Consider the following 19,352-nt stretch of genomic DNA (forward strand, 5'->3'; position numbering starts at 1 on the left):
CAATGGCCCGATAGTACAGTTTGAGATCTGGGAGTGTGATGCCTCCGGTTCTGTTCTTTTTTCTCAAGATTGTTTTGGCAATTCTAGTTCTTTTCTGGTTCCAGATAAACATTTGTAGCATTTTTTCTATTCTCCTAAAAAATGTGCTTGGGATCTTGATGGGGATAGCATTAAATCTGTAGATGGCTCTGGGTAGTATATTCATTTTGATGATGTTAATTCTTCCAACCCATGAACATGGAATATCTTTCCACTTCTTTGTGTCTTTTTCAATTTCTTGGTATTATTCATTTTAAATATTATTGAGAGGGTAGAGCTTATGCTAAGGATACTTATTCCAATGAAATAAAATTTAAACAAATTAAAAGTATAAATGCAATAATACAGTACTAATCGATTTATAAAATTCTGAGGTACATCAGTGGAATAAAGATAAATAATTAGTACAGTGTAAAACACTGGGGAATATTTAAACTTCAAATTATATGGCTTGGTTGACAAATGAGTATGTTCTTTCATTTCAGACTGTCTTAAATTGGAGTGCTATACTTTGTATGTTAGTATGAATGTAAGAGCTTAATATTACTGAGCTTGTTGCTTTATCTGTAAAATGGGAAAACTAGTGCCTCACTGCTAATTAAGCTAATTTAATTAAGCTAATTAAAAATACTCACAAAGCTTTCAGCAAAATGGAAGTAAAGTCCTCAAACTGGGGATTTTTTTCCCTTTGTACATTTGTTGTTTTTATTACTATTTTGCTATCAAAGACAGAACTAATTAAGGTGAATAGTTTTGAATTCCAAGTGACAAATTGAAACAATTAAAATTTTTTTAATGCATATACCTTTAGAGAAAAACACACTGTCTTGAGAAGGGTTTAAAATGTCATGTGAAAATGAAAATCAGTTGAGTCTTGCAGGCACACAGCTGGAGTGACTCAAGTCAGGGTTCTGTAGATCTCACCAACTCATTTCACCTGCATTCTTCTCTCTTTTTCTCTTTTTGTTTTCCTTCTTTGAATTGTGTTTCAGGTAGTCAATAAATTATTTATGACTTCACGTTGTCTTTTATGCTGGAATGGTTAAAATTTGCATTCTATAACTAGGGTTTTATTAGAAAATTGGAACTGATAAAGGCAGTTTTAGTATTCTCTAAATGCTAGTTGTTAAGGGAGCTGTACCCATTTGTTGTCAAGAAGTTGGAACACCTTAATTTTAGAGTCTAGTGGGGAAGAGGTCCTTTCAAATACTGAAGCAAGGTTTCGTTTCTGTAATACTCAATGTGAAAGAAAAAAAATTACTGATTTCTCAGTCCTAGGCATTTGGAGTTTCATATTAGTACAGTTACTGGTCTATAAGTCCAATTGTAAATTAAAGAACATAATTATGCCTAACTGGAAGAAACCCTGAAAATATGATCCAAGATAAAGAGTAATTTAGAATCTTTCTATATAAATGCAAGCAGGTAAAACTCCAATTTCATTGTTTCCTCTTCTTTCAGTCCTAGCTCAAACTGATGCTTGGATTGCAGAAATGTGTCTTTTGTAATGTAACTCAAAGAGAAAAAGAAATTAAAAAAATCCTTGAAAAATAATGTAGATTTAGACATACATATGCCAACAGAAGTTTGATCTTGGGTATGACATCTTAAGAAATTATTTTCTGGGGGTTGGGTGGTAGTGCAGCGGGTTAAAGGCACATGGAGGAAAGCTCAAGGACTGGCATAAGTATCTCAATTCAAGCCCCTGGGGCTCCCCACCTACGGGGGGGGGGTGTTACTTCACAAGCAGTGAAGCAGGCCTGCAGGTATCTATCTTTCTCTACTCCTCTCTGTCTTCCTGTGCTCTCTTGATTTCTTTCTGCTTTATCCAACAATAATGACAGCAATAACAACGATGGGCAAAAAAAAAAAAAAAGGAAAGAAGTGTAATAGGTGTGACTTAAAAAGGAACAGAAGGCAGGGCCATAGAAGAAATGGGCAAAAATATAGATGAGATAGATAGATAGATGATAGATAGATAGATAGATAGATAGATATAGAAATATTAGTCAACCCATATCCCTTGGCCTTCACTTCTCTGGATATTTATTTTTTCAGGTATGAATAGACACAAAGATATAGAGAAAGACAGGACCCTTGGTAAACAGTGTTGCCCAGTTTCCCAGCCCGATATTTCAATGTTTTAAATCCACTGTAAGTTATGAAAGTAAGGGTTTTGGGAGTCTGGCGGTAGTGCAGTGGATTAAGCGCAGGTGGAGCACATTGCAAGGACCTGAGTAAGGATCCTGGTTCAAGTCCCTGGCTCCCCACCTGCAGGGGAGTCGCTTCACAAGTGGTGAAACAGGTCTGCAGGTGTCTATCTTTCTCTCCCCTTCTCTGTCTTCCCCTCTTCTCTCCATTTCTCTCTATCCTATCCAACAATAATACCAGTAACAACAAGAATAAAACAACAAGGGCAACAAAAAGGAATAAATAATTACTTAAAAAAAAGAAAGGGATTTAAGTATGTGCTATCCCACTGAGTCACCTATGCAGCTCAACTTTTAGTTTAATTAATTTTTTTATGAGATAATGAGATAAGGAGAGTGACAGAGTAAAGGACTAATCCACTATCTATGGAGTTCCACTTGACTTTGTAACTCCTGTGTTGTGTTAGAATTCAAGGTCTCCCGCATGTAAAGCCACCTCCCTGGCCCTTTATTTCATTTTGTTTTCCTTAAGATTTAATTTTTTAAAAATTTTGTTTAATTTTTTAAAAGAGTTGTTCCCCAAAAAGGAACATTATCTATGCCATCGCTGTAGAAAATATTTCAACTTATAGTCCTAAAGTGATGGTTACAAGAGATAATGAATACAACTAAGACAACAAAAGTTATTGTGGGTATTATTGTTTAGTTTGACTTAGGAATTCTGCCAGTATTTTCCTTTAAGTATTTGATATTTTTCTGGTCTAACATCCATGTTTGTGATCCACTTGGAGTTTTCTTTTGTTTCTAGTGAAATGTAGTGGTTCAGATTCATTCATTTGTGTGTTTCAACCGATCTTCTCAACACCGTTTGTTGAAGAGACTCTCTTTTCTTTATTTAATAGTTTGGGCCTCTTGTCAAGAATTAGTTTTCCGTAAGTGTGGGGGTTTTATTTCTAGGCTCTTAATTCTATTCCACTGGCCACTGTGTCTATTTTTGTTTCAGTTCCGGATAGTTTTCATTACAGTGGCTCTATGATATAATTTGAGCTCAGCAAGTGTGATGCCTCCAGTTCTGTTCTTTTTTTCCTCAAGATTGTTTTGGCAATTCTAGGTATTTTCCTGTTCCATATAAACATCTGTAACTTTTGTTCTATTCTCTTAAAAGAAAAAAATCAGTGGGACCTTAACATAGATTGCATTAAATTTGTATATGGCTTTGGGTAGAACATTTATTTTGATGATGTTAATTCTTCCAGTCCATCAACATAGAATATCCACTTCTTTGTATCTTTTTTCTGTTTCCTTGAATAGTGACTCATAATTTTCAGTATACAAGTCTTTTATTTTAATACAAGTCTTGTATTTTAATTTTGAAGCCCGTCCCTATACTAGATTGCCTAAAAAGTCCAGGAGCTTTCTACTGGACTCTTTAGGTTTCTCTGTGTATACTATCATATCATCTGCAAATAGTGACAGTTTGACTTCTTCTCTTCCCATCTGTATCCCTTTAAATCCTGTCACTTCCCACCCGCAGGGGGGTAGCTTCAGGAGTGGTGACTCAGCACTACAGGTGTCTCTCTCTTTCCCTCTTTATTTCCCCTCCGGTCTCAACTTCTCTCTGTCTCTATCCCATAATAAATAAATAAAAATGTTTAAAAATAAATAAATAAATCCTTTCCCTTCCCTAACTGCTATGGCAAGAACTTCCAACACTGTGTTAAATAATAATGGTGATAGTAGGCAGCCCTGTCTAGTTCCTGATCTAAGTGGGAATGCTTTATTCTATTAGTTTATGAATGAACAATTTTTTTAAAATTATGTTCCTGTAAAATCGATTTCAGGGAGTTGGGCGGTAGCACAGCGGGTTAAGTGCAGGTGGCGCAAAGTGCAAGGACTGTGAGGATCCCGGTTCCAGCCCCTGGCTCCCCACCTGTAGAGAAGTCGCTTCACAAGAGGTGAAGCAGGTCTGCATGTGTCTGTCTTTCTCTTCCCCTCTCTGCCTTCCCCTTCTCTCTCTATTTCTCTGTCCTGTCCAACAACAACTACAACAATAAAACAACAAGGGCAACAAAAGGGAATAAACAAATAAAATTTAAAAATATATGAAAGCTGTAAATAAATGTATCTTTAAAATAAACAAACAAATAAATAAAATTTATTTCAATTATGTTGTTATGTCTTACTGATAACTTTTTGTTTCTCCCGGCCACATAGTGATGTTTTTCTAATAGTGACTACTCCTACAATTTTATTTTTAATAGGAACTATGTAACCCTGGCACTGGTATACATAGTTGATTTGATTTTTTTTTTTTGGGGGGAGATATGTTTAGAAAATGCATTAAGCCAGAGTGTCTATAGATGTTCCCTTTTGAGTGATTTTACAATAATGGACATATTAGAAGGACTTTAGACTAAAAAAACAATAGTTATACATAAAGAAAAAAATAATTTTACTGGCTAGAGTAATTTATTGAGGACATTTAGACAGATGACAATTTTACCCAAGAATTAACACTGTGTACTGAATTGAGGATTTAGTATGGTAATTTAACTTTTATATTACACTCATTTATTAAGAAATTATCCGCAAAATGTGCCTCCATTGAGCATATCTTGTTAATAAGAGTTTTATTTAGCTTCATTTCTAATATTTTAATGGACTTTGTTACGTTTGTCTCTGACAGCAGCAATTATGTACAACCATACTTATTTATTATCTACTTTTTAGGTTATTGTTTTTCCACACAGTAGCTTTCAAGTATTTCTAAAAATAGGGTACATGCTCTAGCTTATTTTTTTATTTTAAAGTATTTCTAAAGCTACTACATCCAAAATAGTGCATGGATTATGTTTTTAATTATTTTCTTTATTTATTTATTGGATAAAGACAGTCAGAAATCAAGAGGGAAGGGAGAGATAGAAAGGGAGAGAGAGAAAGAGACCCCTGCAGCCCTGTTTTACCACTCATGAAGCTTTCTGCCTGCAGATGGGGACTGGGGACTTGAACCACCTGGGTTCTTGTACAATGTGATGTGAGCACTCAACCAGGTGTGCCACCACCCAGCCACCTGAATTCTTAATAAAATTATTACAGTGACTGTATCTCATGTAAAATTTCTAGAACCAGGTGAATTTTGTATATTTTTTCTCATGCATATCTGGTATATTTCTCTGTTTTTTGGGGAATTGAAATGACTTATTCAGGGTCTGTTCTTTAGGTGCCAGATAAAATGTAATAAACATAGTACCTATCTTCTTTATTCTTAAAGTTTACAGGCTAATGATGTAGACACATACTGAGTTTATCAAAATATCATTTCATTAAAAACCTGACAGATATACATGATAATATATATCAAAAATAATGCATAAAAATATGGTAGATAAAAGAAATGCTCTACATGAAAAATAATGCTATGACCATTGAAATAGCTCCTATGGATAGTATGCTGCTTTGTCATGTATGTGACTCAGGTTCAATTCCGGCCCCTAGCACAGTTAAAGAAACTTTGCTGCTGTGGTCTCTCATACTCTCTCTGTTTCTCTGTCTCTAACTAAAAATAAATAAATAAATAAATGACATTTTAACTTAATACTAAATTTTAATTAAAAGTGTAGGAGTGATAATAGTGTAAGTAAGATGCCTAATTCTGTGATTGGGCAGTGTTGCATCTGGGAGAGCATGCATATCACAATGGCGAGTTCAAGCTGTAATTCCCACACCTACAGGGGGAAGCTTCACGAACGGCGAAACAGGATTGCAAGTGCCTTTCTACTTCTCCCTTTCCTTTCAATTTCTCTCTCTGTCTCAAATAAATAAATAAAAAATAAAAAAAACTATTTTTAAAAGAGATGTCTTATTCTAACTACAATGGACAACTTTTGGAAGAGAAAATCTCTTGATATGAATAACTAGAAACACTTTTAAAATAGCAAAGCATAACAAAACAAATTCAAAATTAAGAAAACAGAAGCAGTAGAAAATATAGTTTGAAACTACTGAGGAACTGTGAAAAAATCCATAGAGTTGAAAGTGATATTTTCCTACCTATAAACACCATGATACTTATATCTTCATAGTCTTGATGTCTTTCTACAGGAGAATGTGTAGGAAGAGTACAGGGCAATAAAATTGTATTATAGGAGAAGAAAAAAAAACTTAAAAATCCCCAAAATTTCAAAAGAGAACCTGAAAAACTAACACTTTAAGAGGAAGGTATAAAGAACCATCAAGACAAGATTCAAAGTCTAATCACAACAGTTTGACATGGGAAAACATGTAAGGTATCTGTCCTTAACAGAACTCTTTATCAAAGGGAAAATTAGATTCTCTGTGGAGAACTACCAATTAATCTGTCTAAATGTACATGCATGCCATTTGGTACAGAAGATATAATGTTCAATTAAAAATTATCAAAAAGCATGATCAAGAAAAAAAAACAGAAACAAGAGAACATAGAAAATTGATACAGGCTCACACATGATCCAGCTATCAAAGATATCAATCTGGGGAGTTGGGCAGTATCACAGTGGGTTAAGCACAGGTGGTGCAAAGCACAAGGACCCACATAAGAATCCCGGTTTGAGCCCCCGGCTCCCCACCTGCAGGAGAGTTGCTTCTCAAGCTGTGAAGCAGGTCTGCAGGTATCTATCTTTCTCTCCCCCTCTCTGTCTTCCCCTCCTCTCTCTATTTCTCTCTGTCCTATCCAACAACAGTGACATCAATCATAACTACAACAATAAAACAACAAGGGCAACAAAAAGGAATAAATCTTCTTCTAGCGTTTGCCCTTCTTCCGTAGCCAGTCAACAGCATCAGGTTGAGCCTGATGTAAAGTTTCGAGACCTCCTTTGAATCTGGAGAGGTGGCAGTCGTTGACTATGTGGGTCATAGTCTGTCTGTAGCTTCAGGGGCAGTTCGGGTCGTCTCTGGCTCCCCAGCGATGGAACATAGCGGCGCACTGGCCATGGCCTGTTCAATAGCCATTGAGGAGGGCCCAATCATAACGTGCTAGGTCAAAGCCGGGTTGACGCTTGCAGGGGTCTGTGATGAGGTGTTTGTTCTTTACCTCAGCTGACTGCCAACTCTGTTTCCAAGAGTCTGGAACAGAGAAGTTCAGTGTAGGCGTAGGGGACCAGATTGGGTGATGAGACGTCAAGCGTTGGACAGGGTGGGCGAAGATATCCGCGTATATTGGCAGGTCCGGTCGAGCGTAGACGTGGGAAATGAACTTAGATGATGCCGCATCCCGACGAATATCTGGCAGGGCGATGTTGCTAAGAACTGGCAGCCATGGAACCGGGGTGGAACGGATGGTTCCAGAAATTATCCTCATGGAGGAATATAATTTGGAATCGACTAAGTGGACATGGGGGCTACGGAATCATACTGGGGCACAGTATTCTGCAGTGGAATAGCATAATGCCAGAGATGATGATCGTAGTGTGGAAGCTCTGGCGCCCCATGAGGAGCTGGCCAGTCTTGCAATGATGTTATTCCTTGCGCCCACCTTTGCTGCAGTTTTTATGAGATGTTCATGAAATGACAGAGTGCGATCGAGAATAAAGCCAAGATAGACTGGCTGGGCTTCATGCCGGATTCTCGTATCGCCAAGCTGCACATTAAGCTCACGCTAGGCCGAGGCATGGTGTAGATGGAAAACAGATGATACCGTTTATGCAGTGCTAGGGATTAGTCGCCATTTTTTACAGTAATCAGATATAAATAATAATAATAATAATAATAATAATAAATAATAACTATTTTTTAAAAGATATCAGTCATTGGCTTTAAATGAATTTGTTAAAATAGTCCTGAACACAGATGGCAAAATGGAGAAATTTACAATAGATTAGGAACAAAGTTGAGAAATTTACAATAGATTAGGAATAGAGAGAAATTATGGGAATTTTGAATGAAATAATGTGTTATTACAGGTGGTTAGAATTCTGATGTATATGTGTGTATACCATATTTACACATAATATGTGTATATTACATCATTATTTATTTTGTTTTAATGAGAGAAATACAGAGAAAGACATAATTCTAGAAGGTTACTCAGCTCTGTCTTACAGTGGTGCAGAGGATTCTACTTGGAACTTAAGACATAAAAATCTCTTGCATAACCATTATGCTACTCCCCCAGCACCACATCTTTCTAGTTCAATCTTTTAATGGGTGCTAGGTGCTTAAGTAATTTTCATGTTATACCTATTACCAATAAACATAAGGAAGACTATATCTTTTTTTAATTAGAGTTATTATATCCATTATATGACACCTAAAATACAGTTTCTGGGTCACATGCTAGTTCTGTTTTGAATTTTTGAGGAACCTCTATACTATTTTCCATAAAAACTGCATCAGTTTACCTCAAATCAGGTTTTTCTCCACAATCATGCTAATATATATATATATATACATATATATATATATATATATGTATATATATATATATATGTGTGTGTGTGTATATATATACTTTCTCATAGGTATAAGCTAACAATTCATTGTGGTTTTGGGTTTGCATTTCTCTAGTAATAAGTGATAACTAATCTTTGTCTTTGAAAAAATATTTGCCTCTTTTGTCCACATTTTACTAGATTGGTTTTAATTGTTGATAATGGTTTGTATGAGTTCAAATCCAACAGGAAAGAAAAAAAAAAAAGCCAAAAAAAAAACAATGGGACTTCATCAAAATGAAGAGCTTCTGCACAACAAAGTTACCACCATCCAAACAGAAAGACACCCTAAGCATGGGAGATCTTTACAAGCACACCTCAGACAATGGGCTAATAAACAAAATGCATAAAGATCTCAGAAAACTTCCCCCCCCAAAGAAAACAAACAACCCCGTTAGAAAATGGGGCTGGGGGGGCTGGACGGTAGCACAGCGGGTTAAGTGCACATGGCGTGAAACCAAGGACTGGCGTAAGAATCCCGGTTCAAGCCCCTGACTCCACACCTGCAGGGGTGTCACTTCACAAGTGGTGAAGCAGGTCTACAGGTGTCTGTCTTTCTATCACCTTCCCTGTTTTCCTCCTCCTCTCTTGATTTCTCTCTGTCCTATCCAACAATGACAGCAACAACAACAATAATAACAACAATGATAAACGACAAGGTCAACAAAAGGGAAAAAAAATAGCCTCCAAGAGCAGTGGATTCATAGTGCAGGCACTGAGCCCCAGAAATAACCCTGGAGGAAAAAAAGAAAAAGAAAGAAAAGAAGAAAATGGGGTCAGGACATGGACAGAAATTTCACCGAGGAAGAGATCCAGAGAGCCAACAGATATATGAGAAGGTGCTCAAAGTCACTGATCATCAGAGAAATGCAAATAAAGACAACAAAGAGATACCACTTTACACCTGTGAGAATGTCATACATCGGAAAGGACAGAAACAACAAGTGTTGGAGAAGATGTGGAGAAAAAAAGACATTTCTGTGCTGTTGGTGGGTTCCTCTACTAGGGATTTACCCAAAGGAAATGAAAGCATGAGAAGAAATCTCTGTATACCTATGTTAGTAGTACAGTTTGTAATTGTCAGAACCTGGAAGCACCCAGATGTCTAAGTTCAGATGAGTAGCTGAAAAAAAAATAGGTATATATGCATGATGGAATACTACTCAGCTGATAAAAATGAAAAGGTCATCTCCTTTGCATCATTGTGGATAGACCTTGAAGATATCACATTAAGAGAGATAAGCCAAAAGGAGAAGGACTAATAAAGAATGATCTCAGTTATAAATGGGACTTAATATATGGAGCCTGGGAGGGAGAACCCCAGTAAAATACGGACTGGGCATGGTGTATTGCATAAAAGCACAGACTCTGGGGAAGGAGAGGGAGGGAGGAGCGGAAGAGAAAAAGAAACTGGGGGTCCTGGTGCATAATGAAACTGCACCCATATATGTGTCATTGAATACAATGTAAACTATTAATCCCTTCAGTGTATTTACTTAAATATAGGGACAGTGGTGGCACACTTGGTTGAACACACATGCTACCTCATGGGGGAAGCTTCACGAGCAGTGAAGCAAAACAAAATTTTTAAAAAAAGGAAAATAACTGAATAATATCTGAGTAAATTAAACCATGTACATACAAAGAAAAGTAGCATAGAACAAAAGTGACAAGAATTATCTAAAATATATAAAAAATTTCAACAAATATATAGAAAATAAACTTTTAGTAGATAACTGGACAAAACCTTGCTAGGAAACAGTATGAATATTTTCATGTTTCCGAAAGTGATAATTTCCTGACCAAAGAAAATTCTGACTTGGCCTAATGCAATAGTTTCTTTGTTTGTTTGTTTTGCCTCTAGGGTTATTGCTGGGACTCTGTGCCTGCACTAGGATTCCACTGCTCCCAGCGGCTATTTTTTTCCCTTTTGTTGTCCTTATTGTTTATCGTTGTTGTTATTGCTGTCATTGTTGTTGGAAAGAACAGAAAGAAGTGTAGAGAGAAGGGGAAGACAGAGAGGGAGAGAGAAAGACACCTGCAGACCTGCTTCACCACTTGTGAAGTGACCCCCTGCCAGTGGGGAACCAGGAACTCCAACCTGGATCATTATGCTGGACCCTGTGCTTCAAAGTCATGTACGCTTAAATAAACAACACCCCTTTAGACAGTCAGAGGTTCCCAGTTTCCATGCTCCACTTACATACTATTAGAAACTTCTCTGCCACTGAAGATTTAGTACTTCCAGTTGCACAGCAACACTCTTCACAATACCTAAAATAAGGAGATAGACTAAAAGTATGTCAACTGGTGAGTGGTTAAAGAAAGGTAGTATAACTTTTCCAAAGCCCTGCCCCACTAGAGAAAGATAGAGACAGGCTGGGGGTATGGATCAACCTGCCAATGCCCTTCTCCAGGGGAGAAGCAATTACAGAAGCCACACCTTCCACCTTCTGCACCCCATAATGATCCTGAGTCCATGCTCTGAGAGGTAAAAAGTAGGAAATCTTCCAGTGGAGGGCATGGGATACGGAACTCTGGCAGTGAAAACTGTGTAGAATTGTATCCTTCTTGTCCTATGGTCTTGTCGATCATTATTAAATCAGTTCTTTAAAAGGGGGTATATACATACAATGAAATACTGTTCTGTCTTAGAAAAGAAAGAGTGATCTGCAACAACCTGAATAGACCTTGAGGACATTATACAAAGTGAAATAAAAGAGACAGAGAAAGACAAATATTGTACAATTCAACTTGCTTGAGATATCCAAAATAAACTTAAAAAAATTAAAGTCTGGAATGGTAGTTACCGGAGGCTGATATTAGAGGGAGGTAATAATGAAAGTTATTAATCAGCAGGCACACAGTTTCAGTTAAATAAGATGAAATATCTCCAGAGAGTTACTGCATAGTATTGTATCTAGAGTCAGTGAATGGTGCGCTTAAATTTATTTCTAGGAGAATAGTACTCATGTTAACTGATTTCATCATAATAAAATAGCATATCAATAACTCTCTAAAGGAAAAGTATAGAAACAAGAAAGACATCCTTAATGCACAAGCAGATCTGCTTGTCTGACTCTTATTACTTCATTACATAAAAAGGAAAAAAATTAGGGTGTAGACTCGTGATGTGATTATAACTGTAATAATGTGTCCCTGCTCCAGGAAGCTCATATTCATTTTAATAATATGACTAACTGTAGACATCAAAACTTCATAAACATTACTCAAAAAGCTATTTTTGAAAGAACATGTTCAACTGGCTAATAAGGTTGAAAATGGGCACCACCTTGTTAATTATGTGGAAATGCATACTTGAACCTGGAATGACAGGTCAACCTGCAGCCACCTATCTAGTTAATAGGAAAAAGCTTGCTGGTAGCAATTGTACTGATTAGATTGTAGGAAAAATGAAACATTAAAAAACTGCTAATAGATATGTGAATTGGACTTAACTATTTGACATTTCCTAATAAGCTGAGTAATGATGCTCTTACGGTGTTTGGTCTATTACCAACTAAATATGACAAATGCATATAGTTCTTTTAAAACTGTTTGTAATATCCAAAATAGCAATAATGCCATGAATCAATAAACTGTAGTATCCTAGGTCTCCAATAAATATGAGGAATGGCAAGAACAAAGATAAAATCATTAGAATATAATTTTTCTAGGTCCGCAAAATAATTCACTTGGTTTATGTTCCATTTGTCATGTATATAACCAAGGTGCTAGCCCAGGTTTCACCACATAGAAGAACATTTTGGGTTTCCCTCTTCTCTCTTTCTCTTGCTCACCCTCTCTATATATCTATTTAGCTATTTTTCATAATCTTTCCCAACTGGAGACAACCTAAATATCATTACAAATAGATGGTATATTATTATACTCATATAGTAATGAAAATGGTAGACTACTACACACAATTATGTGACTGTTACATCTAGTAAATGTATTATTTATATAAATAACCCAGAAACAGAATGATATATCTTGCATGTTCTATTTGTTTGAATTGTTGTAGTAAGTAAATTTAATACATGACAAAATAAGCCAGAATAGTACTTACCTCTAGGAAACATAGAAATACCAATTTATAGAAAAGAGTAAAATGTTACTAATAATAATCCAAATAATCTAAAATGCTTATTTTGTCCAAATGTATTTATATCAACACTTGTAACTTTTTAAATTGTTACTATTTTTTGTCTTTATTTATTGGATAGAGACAGCGAGAAATCAAGAGGGAAGGGATATAGAAGGAGAGAGATAGAGAGGCACCTGAAAATCTGTTTCAATCATTGTGAAGCTTTACCGTTGTAGGTGGTGACTGAGAGCTTAAACTTGGGTCCTTGCGAATTGTAACATGTAAGTTGAATCAGCTGCACCACCACCAGCCCCCTGCACTTGTAACTTCTATACTTAACATGCATAATTTTGAATAAAAGCTCATATCACAAATTGAGCTTTGTAAAATGTTACTTACTTCATCTTATTTTCATAAAAAAGAATTTATATTTTGTCAATTTTTTCTCATCATAAAGATTTTAGCATAGACAATAGAAAAACTTTTATGTTACAAAATAAAATTCTTCCATTGATTTTGATTATAATTATAGCCAGTTTATGTCAATTAGATATGTACTCTGCATCATATGAAAAAGATGATGGGTTGGTCCAATTTTTTCTGGAAGGAAAATTCAGAATAGCAAGTATCCTTTGTATAACTAATACTATGCTTTGTTTTCATTCATCCTTAGAGTTTTGCTTTCTTGCATATTTTCTTGAGAATGTCAAAAAAGAATAGGAATGCTATCAGGGGAGGGGATAGGATACAGAGTTCTGATTGTGGTAATTGTATGGAGTTGTACCTCTCTTATCCTATGGTTTAGTCAATGTTTCCTTTTTATAAATAAAAATTAAATAAATAAATAAAATTTAAATTTAAAAGAAATTTAAGGTTTATAGTTAGATTATGTAGATGAGTCCCAAATATGTGAGATATATTGACTCAGTTGAGTTCCAAGTTTCTCAGCTAGTAAGCTACTGCTTTCTAGTGGTAGAACTATATTTCTAACTTAGCTCAACTATGAATCCCATTCAGATCTATGCTGCCTCTGACAAACCATTGTACAGTGTAGGCTTTCTGCTTTTTGCCAGCTTGTTTGGATAGGTTGGGAAAGTCAAAGAACTGGAGTTCACTAAGAAATGGCCTTCTGTTAAGCATGTACAAAATATTGTATGTTACTGTCTAGTGTAAACCATTAATCTGCCAATAAAGAACATTTTTAAAAATTATAACTAAAAAAATGGCTTTCCTATAGAGAAGTATAAATGTGGAGTAGGCTTGTAGTTAAAAGGTATAGCTACATGTCAATATCTTTATCAATATTGATAGAGTGTCCATGAGAATAAAATGAAGTCAAAGAAGCTTCAGACAAATAAGGGAATCTTTAATCATAGTGGAGAATCACTCATACTTCTAAAGGGAAAAAAGTCATTATGTTTTCTCAAGCTACCTTTAATTGTTTAGATTATGTATGTACTGATGTGCTACAGGACTTAATTAGCATAATAACAAATTTTACAAGCACAATGTTTAAGATCCAGTGAGTCTTACAAAGACTCTAAGGTATAATAGCAAATCTCCTGTCAAAGCAAGATAGCTTTAAAAGGTGAGATAGTTGAATTCTTCTTCTTCTAGTGTTTGCCCTTCTTCCGTAGCCAGTCAACAGCGTCAGGTTGAAAGCTGTCAGGAGCTGCTTGTTGCTGGCTTTGAAAGTGACTGGGATCCATGTGGATTCAGTCGGCTAGGAAGGATCATCAGTTTCCCCAATGAATGGGTACTCACGGGATGCACCACGAGAAGGTCGATCCAATGCAACCTAAGTTGAATTCTAAGACACAATCAATCACTGACCAGCTATGCTGTTACTACTTCCGTACTAAAAGCCTTTAGTGTTTCCCCCACTATATACTGCTATCATGTGGAAATCAATTTAGAAATTTAAATTTTGGGAATTTATTCTAAAGAAATATTTAAAGTTGCACAATGATCCATATGACTTTGTTGGAGAAGCCCTGACTTCTTGATAGACTTCTCAATTGTAATGACTTATTTAATGAACTGTTTTTCTTAATTACTGATAGTTATGTATTATACCAGGCAGAAATTCTTTGTTATATCTGTAGTTCTGTCTCCATCCCCCAGGAGTTTATTTGTTTGTTTTTGCCATATCAGAATAGACATAGGGTGTGGTCAACAGGCCTTCAGGATAACATGAAGCCAGTCTTATTTGATGTCCCTGAATTATGCCTATATCCTTGGGTTAAGGTCAGAATTTGCAGAGTAAACATAGAATCTGATATAATCCCTAGAATGGGAGATGACAAGTCTGATATAAAGTTGTCTTTTTAACATATTATTATTTATTGGGATTAATGTTTTATAGTCAATAGTAAATACGATAGTTTATACATGCATAACATTTCCCAGTTTACCACATAACAATACATACAAGGAGAGAGATCATTCAATTATACATGCCCTTAAAATATCTTATGTATATACTTGAAATGTTTGTGTACCCATAAGATGTTTATACTTGACATAGCTGTTTGTATGTATATTCAAGAATGAAGAGATTAGGCAGAAACATGTAGAAAACATTTCGGTAGAACCCTGAAATATGAACAAAACTCTGTTCCCTGGTTTCTGGAGAACTCTAGAGAAGCCCAGCACTTGGTTTTTCTCCTTTTTAAAAAAATTTATTTATTTATTCCCTTTTGTTGCCTTTTTTTATTGTTGTAGTTGTTGTTATTATCATTGTCATTATTGTTAAACAGGGCACAGAAAAATGGAGAGAGGAAGGGAAGACAAAGAGAGGGAGAGAAAGACACCTGTAGACCTGCTTCACCACCTGTGAAGCGACTGCCCTGCAGGTGGGGAGCCAGGGGCTCGAACTGGTATCCTTACGCTGGTCCTTGTGCTTTGTGCCACCTGGGCTTAACCCACTGCGCTACCGCCCGACTCACCAGCACCTGGTTTTTCAATATTACCTGAGGCAAAAATAAAGTTAAATAAAATACTTTTGTATTTTTTAAATAAAATACTTGTACTTTTCCTAAATGTTCCACAAAAAAAAAGTAAGATACAGGATTTTTCTTCAAATGGTATAATACTAAGCACATCCTTTAAGACTCATATAGTAAAAGTTATTTATTGAGATAAGCTATAAAGCAAAATAGAAGACTCTAATCAAAATGTATAATAGTTATAATTTTTTAGGGTAAAATAGTAGTAACAAAACAATAGAAAATATGAGAAAGAGAATAAGACAAAGACTGGAAAGTTACATGGCAAGAGTTATGAGTAATGAGCATGTAGAGAGTTTTTCTTAATTTTTTAAAGATTTTTATTTATATATTAATGAGAAATGGTAGAAGAGAGAAAGAACCAGACATCACTCTCGTACATGTGCTGCCAGAGATTGAACTCAGGACCTCATGCTTGAGAGTCCAATGCCCTATCCACTGCGCCACCTCTCGGACCACAAGAATTTTTCTTATTCTTTAAGTAGTATAATTTTAATACACTTGCATTATTTTTGTAACAACATATCTTTCATTATTAAAATGTCCATTCATAATATGAAAATTTCTACACAAAAATATATAGGTATACACGTTCTTGTAGGATTAGACAACTAATTTTTAGGCTAGATAGTTCTTATTAGTCCATATTAAAATGGTCAAACTCTTACTGCTATAGTGAATGCTAGGCTAAAAGGTATTACAAGGAGTTTAAGAAAAGTATCAGTGAATATTTCTTAAATATCACACTGACAATCATGAAATGCCAGCAACTCAAATAAAAGAACATTTCCTCTCTTTTTAAAAGCAATGTATACTTGCTAACTACATGCTAACTGAGGAACTCTCTCTATGATATGTGCATATCACTATAAAGGAGAATACATAACATAGCTATTCCCTGCTGAGGCATTTTATGTAATATATGTACATACATACACAGGTCTTCAAAAAAATCCACTAGGAAGTAACTCATTTCAACAAGGGCGAGGTTGTGATTGGTTTTCATGAAGACAAGACAGGGTTTGTAATTAAACTTCACCTGAGACCTGCAATCTTGCCATAGAGAAAAATTAAAAGAGCTGACAAGACTGACCTAAGAATGTAATAAAAGGATCATAACACTATTTTTTCTAGCTAGCCTTGAGCTTAAACCAGAAATATCACAGATCACATCTGGTAGGGCACATGCCTTTCCATGTACACAACCCACATTTGAGCTGTAGCAACAATGCAGGAGTAACCATGGCTCTGGGAGGAACTCCAGTGCTGGACTGCCTCACTTTCCCTATGTCTATCTGAATGATACAGTTGGTGCTGGAGCAATGAAATCATACATATGAGAGGCCCTCGCTCAACATAAATTAAAAATAAATAGAATGGCGAAGAGAAGTCACGTATTGAAGTCTGGAATTCTTTTGCACACATCAGCAATTTCTTAAAAGTGTCAGCTCTTCTCAGAATCCTTCTGAGTCATTGACATTATAGTGATATCTAAAAGCTGAGCAAGTGTAAGTAGCTATTTATTTTTCCTTTCAAGTGGAGACAAAGAGCATGCAAAATCCTTTGGTCATATTCTGCACCCAAATCTTTCCAATTTTTTAAACAGATTCCTTTCTTTTTAAATTCTACATGTATTTTTTAAAATTTATGTTATATATTCATGTAGGTATTATTTAATAGAGACAGAAAAATTGAGAGGAAGGGGAGAGAAACGGGCTGAGAGAAAGAAAGACATTTGAAGTTCTGCTTCACTGCTTGTGAAGATTTCCCCCTGCAGGCAGAAACCAGGGGCTTGAACCCAGATCCTTGAACATTGTAAAATATGCATTCAACCAGGTGTGTCATCACCTGGCCCCTGATTTTCTATCTTACTATGATTTAAAATGATATATTGTCCCTCTAAGAGTGATATTTTCAAATTTGGGAGATTTTTCAATCCAGCAAGAAGGAAAATGCCATAGAAAACATGGAACACAGCTGCAATAGTTCAGTTGGGGTGCAGTAACAGAACATCGTAAGAATAACAAGAAAATGGCTTATAGGAACCAAATAAGACATTTCAATATATTTCTGGTGACTGCAAAGTCCAAAATCATGGTGTTAGTAGATTCTATTGAGGTTGTCTTCTCTTTTTCTGTTTCCTGTATTTTCACATTGAGGAAGAGAGTGCGGAACTTTCTGGAGTCTTTTTTATATGGGTACTACTAAAGTCCCATCAATTAGGACTCCTTATTTACATTCCAAAGTCCCACCCTCAAATACCATCAACATTGGCTTTAGGATTTTTAACATATGAATTTTGGGGAGATTTAAACATGAAGATCACAATAACTCATCTCCAGATTGCTCTCTAATTGTCAAACTACTCAGTAAAATCGAAAAATACACAACTCCAAATATGGAGTCTGAGCTACAGGGTCTAGCATGAGGGGAGTTATTCATACCAAGGGTTATGAATTAAACCATATTCCTTGATTTATTGTAATTGCCATCAGGATTATTGCTGGTACCTGGTGTCGGCACTAGAAATCCACAAACCTACCTTTCTGGTGGACTTTTTTTTTTCTTTCTATTTTAGTTGATAGAATAAAGAGAAATTGGGAGGGGAGAGGAAGATAGTGAGAGAGAAAGACACGTACAGATCTGCTTTACTACTTGTGAAGCTTCCTCACTGCCTGTGGAGATTGCACAGTTAACATTTTAATCTTCAATAGCTGTGAGGAGTTTCTGTTTTTATTTATTTGTCTGAAATGCAGTTGTTATAATGATCAGTGTTATACTAGACTAAGGTGGCACCTAAGACAGTCTGGCTGGTTTCCTCTTAAGAAAAGGAAAAATGAGGGAGTCGGGTGGTGGCTCAGCAGTTTAAGCATATGTGGCACAAAGCCCAAGGAGCGCCATAAGTATTTTGGTTCAAGCCTCTGGCTCCTCACCTGCAGGGGTGTCTCTTCACAGGCAGTGAAGCAGGTCTGCAGGTGTTTATCTTTCTCTCCCCCTCTCTGTCTTCCCCTCCTCTCTCCATTTCTTTCTGTCCTATCCAACAACAACAACAACAATAATAACAATGACAATGATAAACAACAAGGGCAACAAAAGGGACTAAATTATCATAAAAAAAGAAAAGGAAAAATGAAAAGAGACATATAGAGGGAAAGATGATCATTAATGACAGGGACAGATAGGAGTTACAGCCAGGAAACGTCAAGTGCTAGAGTGACTACTAGAAGAAAGGAAAAGACCAGAAAAGATATTAGTGAGAATTTTATAGGGAATACTACTCTGCTGACAACTTTATTGCTAGTCTTTGGAATGGTGAAACAGTACATTTCTATTGCTCTTCGCACATTTCTAGGAAACTAACATAATAAGTAACCGATGTCTTAGTATAAACAGACATTATACAAGGAGATACCTATGAAGTGCATGACACCTCATGGTATTTTAAATACTGTTATCAGTTGAATTTAGTGGAGAAGCACACTCTAGAAAATTAAAACTCTTGCCTCAGGGGGTATAAATCCAAAAGGACTGTGAAAACTTAAGGAAAAATGGTCCCAAAATGGATAGTTTTCTTTCCCCAGTGATTAAGGGTGCCCAT

Source organism: Erinaceus europaeus, chromosome 5 (assembly GCF_950295315.1).
Source record: "Erinaceus europaeus chromosome 5, mEriEur2.1, whole genome shotgun sequence".
Lineage (NCBI taxonomy): Eukaryota > Metazoa > Chordata > Mammalia > Eulipotyphla > Erinaceidae > Erinaceus > Erinaceus europaeus.